Consider the following 9,458-nt stretch of genomic DNA (forward strand, 5'->3'; position numbering starts at 1 on the left):
CAACAGGGTGAGAGTGCACTCTCCATGTTGTACAGACGATATCGCAACAGGGTGAGAGTGCACTCCCCATGTTGTACAGACTGTAACCCAACAGGGTGAGTATGCACTCTCCATGTTGTACAGACGAGAACCGAACAGGGTGAGAGTGCACTCTCCGTGTTCTACAGGCGATAACCCAACAGGGTGAGAGTGCACTCCCCATGTTGTCCAGACTGCAACCCAACAGGGTGAGTTTGCACTCTCCAGGTTGTGCAGACGAGAACCGAACAGGGTGAGAGTGCACTCTCCGTGTTTTACAGACTATAACACAACAGGGTGAGAGTGCACTCTCCATGTTGTACAGACGAGAACACAACAGGGTGAGAGTGCACTCTCCATGTTTTACAGACTATAACACAACAGGGTGAGAGTGCACTCTCCATGTTGTACAGACTATAACCCAACAGGGGGTGAGTGCACTCTCCATGTTATACAGACTATAATCCAACAGGGTGAGAGTGCGCTCTCCATGTTGTACAGACGATAACGCAACAGGGTGAGAGCGCACTCTCCATGTTGTACAGACTATAATACAACAGGGTGAGAGTGCGCTCTCCATGTTGTACAGACGATAACGCAACAGGGTGAGAGCGCACTCTCCATGTTGTACAGACTATAACCCAACAGGGTGAGAGTGCACTCTCCATGTTGTACAGACTGTAACCCAACAGGGTGAGTATGCACTCTCCATGTTGTACAGACGAGAACCGAACAGGGTGAGAGTGCACTCTCCATGTTATACAGACTATAATCCAACAGGGTGAGAGTGCACTCTCCATGTTGTACAGACTATAACCAAACAGGGTGAGAGTGCACTCACTATGTTGTACAGACTATAACCCAACAGGGTGAGAGTGCACTCTCCATGTTGTACACACTGTAAGCCAACAGGGAGAGTGTGCACTCTCCATGTTGTGCAGACGAGAACCGAACAGTGTGAGAGTGCACTCTCCGTGTTTTACAGACTATAACACAAGAGGATGAGAGTGCACTCTCCATGTTGTACAGACGAGAACCCAACAGTGTGAGAGTGCACTCTCCGTGTTTTGCAGACTATAACACAACAGGGTGAGATTGCACTCTCCATGTTGTGCAGACTATAATGCAACAGGGTGAGAATCCACTCTCCATGTTGTGCAGACCATAACCCAACAGGGTGAGAGTGCACTCTCCATGTTGTACAGACCATAAACCAAAAGGGTGAGAGTGCACTCTCCATGTTGTACAGAGTGTAACCCAACAGGGTGAGTTTGCACTCTCCAGGTTGTGCAGACAAGAACCGAACAGGGTGAGAGTGCACTCTCCGTGTTCGACAGGCTTTCACCCAACAGGGTGAGAGTGCACTCTCCATGTTGTACAGACTGTAACCCAACAGGGTGAGTTTGCACTCTCCAGGTTGTGCAGACAAGAACCGAACAGGGTGAGAGTGCACTCTCCGTGTTCAACAGGCTTTCACCCAACAGGGTGAGAGTGCACTCTCCGTGTTTTACAGACTATAACACAACAGGGTGAGAGTGCACTCTCCATGTTGTACAGACGAGAACCCAACAGGGTGAGAGTGCACTCTCCATGTTGTACAGACTATTACCCAACAGGGGGAGAGTGCACTCTCCATGTTATACAGACTATAATCCAAAAGGGTGTGAGTGCACTCTCCATGTTGTACAGACGATAATACAACAGGGTGAGAGTGCACTCTCCATGTTGTACAGACGATAACCTAACAGGGTGAGATTGCACTCACTATGTTGTACAGACTATAACCCAACAGGGTGAGAGTGCACTCTCCATGTTGCACAGACTATCACCCAACAGTGTGAGAGTGCATTCTCCATGTTGTACAGGCTATAACCCAACAGGGTGAGTTTGCACTCTCCAGGTTGTGCAGACGAGAACCGAACAGGGTGAGAGTGCACTCTCCGTGTTTTACAGACTACAGCACAACAGTGTGAGAGTGCACTCTCCATGTTGTACAGACTATAACCCAACAGGGTGAGAGTGCAATCTCCATGTTGTACAGACTATAACCCAACAGGGTGAGAGTGCACCCTCTATGTTGTACAGACTATAACCCAACAGGGTGAGAGTGCACTCTCCATTTTGTACAGACTGTAACCCAACAGGGTGAGTATGCACTCTCCATGTTGTACAGACGAGAACCGAACAGGGTGACAGTGCACTCTCCGTGTTGTCCAGGCTATAACCCAACAGGGGGAGAGTGCACTCTCCATGTTGTACACACTGTAACCCAATAGGGTGAGTGTGCACTCTCCATGTTGTACAGACGAGAACCGAACAGGGTGAGAGTGCACTCTCCGTGTTTTACAGACTATAACGCAACAGGGGGAGAGTGCACTCTCCATGTTGTACAGACTATAATCCAACAGGTTGAGAGTGCACTCTCCATGTTGTACAGACTGTAACGCAACAGGGTGAGAGTGCACTCTCCGTGTTGTGCAGGCTCTAACCCAAAAGGGCGGGACTGCACTCTCCATGTTGTACAGACCATAAACCAAAAGTGTGAGAGTGCACTCTGCATGTTGTACAGACCATAATCCAACAGGGTGAGAGTGCACTCTCCATGTTGTACAGACCATAACCCAACAGGGTGAGAGTGCACTCTCCATGTTGTACAGACTGTAACGCAACAGGGTGAGAGTGCACTCTCCGTGTTGTGCAGGCTCTAACCCAAAAGGGCGGGACTGCACTCTCCATGTTATACAGACTATAATCCAACAGGGTGAGAGTGCACTCTCCGTGTTGTACAGACTATAACACAACAGGGTGAGAGTGCACTCTCCATTTTGTACAGACTTTAACCCAACAGGTGGAGCGTGCACTCTCCATGTTACACAGACTATAATCCAAAAGGGTGAGAGTGCACTCTCCGTGTTTTACAGACTATAACACAACAGGGTGAGTATGCACTCTCCATGTTGTACAGACTATATCCCAACAGGGTGAGAGTGCACTCTCCATGTTGTACAGACTATAGCACAACAGGGTGAGAGTGCACTCTCCATGTTGTACAGACTATAACCCCACAGGGTGAGAGTGCACTCTCCATGTTGTACAGACTGTAACCCAACAGTGTGACTGTGCACTCTCCATGTTGTACAGACTATAACCCCACAGGGTGAGAGTGCACTCTCCGTGTTGTACAGACTATAACACAACAGGGTGAGAGTGCACTCTCCATGTTGTACAGACTATAACCCAACAGGGTGAGAGGGCACTCTCCGTGTTATACAGACTATAACCCCACAGGGTGAGAGTGCACTCTCCATGTTGTACAGACTATAACCCAACAGGGCGAGAATGCACTCTCCATGTTCTCATGATTATAATCCAACAGAGTGAGATTGCGCTCACCCTGTTGTACAGACTGTAACCCAGCAGTGTGGAGCTGATTTGCAGATATTTACTCTTGGACACACTGGTGTTTTGGATACCAGAATTCTCCAAAAAACCTGCAATACTTTTTTTTTTAAACCTCAGCATCTATTTGTCTATCTGAGATCAATATCTTCAATTGCATTTTAATTTTTACTGCATCTTCTTTTCCACAGTTTTCCTGCAGCCCAAAAAACGCTTCATTAAAATATCAATTTCATTAAATTCGGAACAGTAAAACTCATATTTACATGCTTTCCTCTTTCATTTTAAATGATTCGTTTCAAAATGTTTTGGAACAAGGTCAAGGTTAATTTAATCCTTTTCTGTTTCTTACAGTTAACTTGGTGGGGATTGTGATTTTGTCTCGAGGAAAGTGCGGTCTCTCCAAATGTATCACTCACTATCTGGTGGCCATGGCAGTGGCGGATCTAATGGTGATTATCATCCATGTGATATTACACCGGATTAATATCATGTACTTTCCAATTAGCTTCCTATTTATAACTCCTGTGTGTATGCTAAACCTTGTTGCAGACTCTGTAGCTGCAGACTGTTCTGTCTGGTTTACTGTTGCCTTCACTTTTGATCGCTTTGTAACAATTTGCTGTCAGAAGCTACAATCAAAATATAACACCAAGAAAACAGCGTCTGTGGTTATCACCACCGTGTTTGTGGTGAGTTGTTTCAAGAGTTCTCCCTTTTACTTTGCAGGTGAACCTGTATTTTTAATTGACAACGTGCCTTTGTATTGTGTTTTCACAGCTGATTATCGCACCTCCCCCTTGTGGAGGGCCAACGCATGTATCAACAGGATAATAACCCCTCTATTACCAATCCTGTTAATTCTGTTGTTCAATGCTTTGACTATCAGACACATTCTGATGGCAAATAGAGTTCGCAGTGGTCTCCGGAGCAACGATGAGAATCAGAATGATCCAGAGGTGAAGAATCGAAGGAAATCCATGATATTGCTTTTCACTATTTCTGCCAATTTCATATTATTGTGGATGACATTTGTTGTCTATTCAATAAACTGGCCTTTGGTAAACTATTCTTACACAGACAAATATTACAGTAACCCGAAATATATTGTCCAACAAGTTGGGTTTATGTTGCTGCTTCTCAGTTCCTGCACAAACACTTGTATCTATGGACTGATACAGAGGAAATTCAGAGAGGAGCTGAAGAATGGGATAAAATATTTGTTTACACTGAATGGGAAATTGTGTCAACAAGTAACAAACATCAATCTGGAGCAGGGCTTATAGGTTTATAAGTCCCTTGCTTTTATATTCCTGAAATCCTTGTGGGCACATGAAGGAGAATGAGAAGACTGAATATCTTTATCAAGATTTTGGATTGTGATGTAGAACGATCATAATATTAAAGATAAAATTAATATGTGTAAATTAAGCAGTGTCACATGAAATGTTTTATTGTAAATTTAACTGCTAGATTTGTGTAGTTACAGCCACTGTACACAATCAATAATTCCCCATGAAGGAGCAGTAACATTAAATCACATATTCTGTCCCCTTAGAACAAGCTCAGGTAAGGATTTTCTGGTAATCATTGCAATTCACCTTTGGATTAATACATGGCAATTCACTTTACTCACATGGTTAGAGAAGGTGTAAATACAGAAAAAAATGTTCCTCAAAAAGAAACCAAAATAGTTCAAAATGTTAGAGAAACATTTAGTCTTTGTTGATACCTTTACTGTCCTATTCACTCATAGAATGTCCTGTTCTGGCCTCATATTTGCTGTTAATAGTCCATGGGATGGATTCTTGAGTGTTTCTCCTCCACATCTGGTTCATGCTGGAACACATGAAGCAGCCTCACTGTCCACTATCTGGCCATTTCTCCAGGGTCATCCTGGAATGCAAAGGTATCCCCTGTGTCTCTTCTTCTCTACCATCAGACTTTATAAACCCATCTCCCTTACCTCCTCCTCCCTTACCTCCAACAACATGTGAAAAATCCAGCAGCTTCTTGGCCTCAGTCGTTGAGAGCAACTGTTCACCTGCTCCTGTTGAAATCAGTCTTCGAGTGTTCACCAAACCAACCCTTTCTGTGCTGAAGTAACTGCTTTCACCAATCTCGCTCCGATCTCTCCACAATCTCGATGTAAATTTGTCCAATCCATGAAAGCTGCCTCCTGAAGCCTTGAGCTTGTTTCTACTCCAACAATAACTGTTTCTGTTTCTGGTCCCCATATTAGTTGATATTTGACAGGTGTCTTTACTCTCAACTTCTTCCCCATCCCTTTCAAAACCACTATTGCTGAAAAGAGTGAAGGCTGTAGAGAAAGTTAGAAGGTGTTGGGGGTACTTTAAAAAGTAATTAGGAGAGCTCCTCCTACCTTCTGGGAGCGGAGCGGACCTGTGTGAGAGCAGTCAGAGACCTTCCAGCGTGCCGGAGTTTTGAAAGAAAAGGCAAACGGTGACGTCAGAGGAGAGTTGCAAGGTGATTGGTTGCTGAGTAGCAGCTGTTAGAATATCTTAAAAAAAGGGGAACTTTTTTTTGTTGGAAAAAAATCTCTGGTGATAAAGTGAGTACTACGAAAGTGTTTTTTTTAAGGACTTTCGGTTGAAGTGGACAGAACAAGGCCCCTAGTTTAATTAGTATTTTTTAATGAAAGGAGTAACTAATTAACCTAAGGGTAAGTCATGACAGGGGAATTCAACCCCATGATCTGCTCATCCTGCGCTATGTGGGAAATCAGGGAGATGTAGCTTGGCTGGTGGTGAGAAGAGCCCTCCCCATCAGATCCTTCCTGCACGCCCGAAGTCTCGCCCCCTCCGCACAATGCCCCCATGGTGTCTGTGGTGGGGAAGAGACGGTTGCCCACCTTCTCCTGGAATGTGTCTTTGCAAAGCAGGTGTGGAAAGAGATGCAATGGTTTTTGTCAAGGTACATCAAGCAGCTCTGGAACACAGGTGTCTGTGCTCTACGGGCTGTTCCCAGGGACACACACCGAGACAAACATCAACTGCTGCTGGAGGACTATCAATTCGGTGAAAGACGCCCTTTGGTCTGCCCGAAACTTGCTGGTCTTCCAGCGCAAAGAGTTGTCCACCACCGAATGTCGCAGAATGGCACATTCCAAGGTCCAGGACTACGTGCTGAGGGATGGACTAAAGCTTGGGGCAGCCTCAGCAAAGGCTCAATGGGGAAACACCACAGTGTAAGGTCCCCCCACCAAGCTGAACTGAGGGGCGGATCCATGGGAAACCCCTCGAACTGTATCGGGAAAATTTTGTGTGCTGTAAAATGCAAAAATGTATATGGCATTACAAATGAAATGGAAGGGTTGTGAGGAAACTCAGGATTGTATTGAAGGAAACTGATCACCTTTGCACTGTTTGTAATTTTTGACCTGATGCTGTTTGAAATTGGTAATGTATTTTTTACAGATTTTTATGAATAAAGTATATTTTGGAAAAAAATAAAAAAATTAGGGACTCTTCCAGTGTCCCTGGTGACCATGTGTACAGGAAGTGTATCCAGCTGCAGCTACTGGCTACCCGCATTACGAAGCTGGAGCTGGGGGTGGATTCATTGCGGAGCATCCGCGATGCTGAGGACATCGTAGATAGCACGTTTAGTGAGGTGGTCACACCGCAGGTAATGGCTGCACAGGCAGAAAAGAGATTGGTGACCACCAGACAGAGTAGTAGGCGCAGGTAGGTAGTGCAAGAGTCCCCTGTGGCCATCCTCCTCTCAAACCGATATACCACTTTGGATACTGTTGGGGGGGATGACCTCCTAGGGGAAAGCAGCAACAGCCGATTTCGTGGCAAGACGGAGGGCTCTGCTGCACAGCAGGGGAGGAAAAGGGTTGGAAGAGCTATAGTGATAGTGGATTCTATCGTAAGGGGTGCAGATAGGTGTTTCTGTGGCCACAAACAAGACTCCAGGATGGTATGTTGCCTACCTGTTGCTAGGGTCAAGGATGTCTCAGAGCGGCTGCAGGACATTCTGAAAGGGGAGGGTGAGCAGCCAGAGCTCGTGGTCCATATTGGAACTAACGACATAGGCAGGAAGAGAGATGAGGTCCTGCAAAGTGAATATAGGGAGTTAGGCGGAAGGTTAAAAAGCAGGACCTCTAGGGTTGTAATCTCAGGATTACTCCCTGTGCCTCGTGCTAGTGAGGGTAGGAATAGGAGGATAAGGCAAATGAATGCATGGCTGAAGAGCTGGTGTAGGCGGGAGGTCTTCAGCTACTTGGATCATTGGGATCTCTTGTGGTGCAGAGGTGACCTGTACAAGAGGGACGGATTGCATCTAAACTGGAGGGGGACCAATATCCTTGCGGGGAGGTTTGCTAGTACTACTCGGTGGGGGGGGGGGGGGGGGGCGGATTTAAACTAGTCTTGCAGGAGGGTGGGACCCAAAGTAGTAGTCTCTCAGATGAGATAGTTGAGGCAAATGTAGAAGTTAAAGCAAGCAAGTCCAGTAGGCAGGACTGGGAGTGTGGAAGGTCTGGTAGGCTAAACTGCATTTACTTTAATGCAAGAAGCCTAACAGGTAAGGCAGATGAACTCAGAGCATGGATCAATACATGGGATTGTGATATTATAGCTATTACAGAAACGTGGTTGAGGAATCGGCAGGACTGGCAGCTCAATGTTCAGGGGTACTGATCCTTCCGGCGCGACAGAGGTGGAGGTAAGAGATGAGGGGGAGTTGCACTATTGATTTGGGAGGACTTCCCGGCAGTCCTTAAAGAGGATATCCCAGGGGGAATGACCAGCGAGGTCATATGGGTAGAACTTAGAAATAAAGGGGTGATCACTTTGATGGGATGATACTATAGGCCCCCCAATAGTCAGAGGGAAGTGGAGGAGCATATATGTAGGGAAATCACAGACAGGTGTAGGAATGATAGGGTTGTAATAGTAGGTGATTTTAACTTCCCTAATATTGACTGGGACTGCCTTAGTGCTAAGGGATCAGATGGGGAAGAATTTGTTAAGTGTGTCCAGGATAGTTTTCTGAAGCAATATGTGGATGGCTCTACTAGAGAAGGGGCTACACTCGACCTCCTCTTCGGAAATGAGGCAGGTGGTTGATGTGTCAGTGGGGGAGCACTTTGGGACCAGTGACCATAACTCTATTAGCTTCAAGATAGTTATGAAAAAGGATCGGACTGGTCCTCAGGTTGAAGTCCTAAATTGGGGAAGGCTAATTTCGATGGCACCAGACAGGAACTTTCAAAAGTTGAATGGGAGAGGCTGTTCACAGGTAAAGGGGCGTCTGGCAAGTGGGAGGCTTTGAAAAGTGAGATAGGAAGAGTTCAGGGCAGGCATGTTCCTGTTAGATGGAAGGGCAAGGCTGGCAAGTTTAGGGAACCTTGGTCGACAAGGGATATTGAGGGTATGGTCAGGACAAAGAAGGAGGCATATGTCAGGTATAGGCAGCTGGGATCGAACGAGTCCCTCGAGGTGTATAGGGGATGTAGGTGTACACTTAAGAAGGAAATTAGGAGGGCGAAAAGTGGCCATGAGATTTCCCTGGCAGATAAGATAAAGGAGAATCCTAAAAGATTCATAAGTATATTAAGAGTAAAAGGATAGCTAGGGAGAGAGTAGGTCTCCTTAAGGATCAGTTTGGCAATCTATGTTTGGAGCCACGGGAAATTGGCGAGGTCTTAAATGAATATTTCTCGTCCGTATTTACCGTGGAGAAGGTCATGGAATCTAGGGAGTTCAAGGGAGGGAACAGCGATATCCTGGGGCATATCAACATTACAAAGGAGGAGGTTTCGAAGTGCATTAAGGTGTATAAATCCCCAGGGCCTGACCAGGTGTATCCTTGGATGATATGGGAAGCAAGGGAGGAGATTGCTGGGGTCCTGGCAGAGATTTTTTGTACCATCGTTAGCCACGGGTGAGGTACCGGAAGACTGGAGGATAGCTAATGTTGTGCCTTTATTGAAGAATGGCAGCAGGGATAAGCCAGGGAACTACAGGCCGGTGAGCCTTACATCACTGGTGGGAAAGTTATTGGAAGGCATT

Source organism: Heterodontus francisci, chromosome 29 (assembly GCF_036365525.1).
Source record: "Heterodontus francisci isolate sHetFra1 chromosome 29, sHetFra1.hap1, whole genome shotgun sequence".
Lineage (NCBI taxonomy): Eukaryota > Metazoa > Chordata > Chondrichthyes > Heterodontiformes > Heterodontidae > Heterodontus > Heterodontus francisci.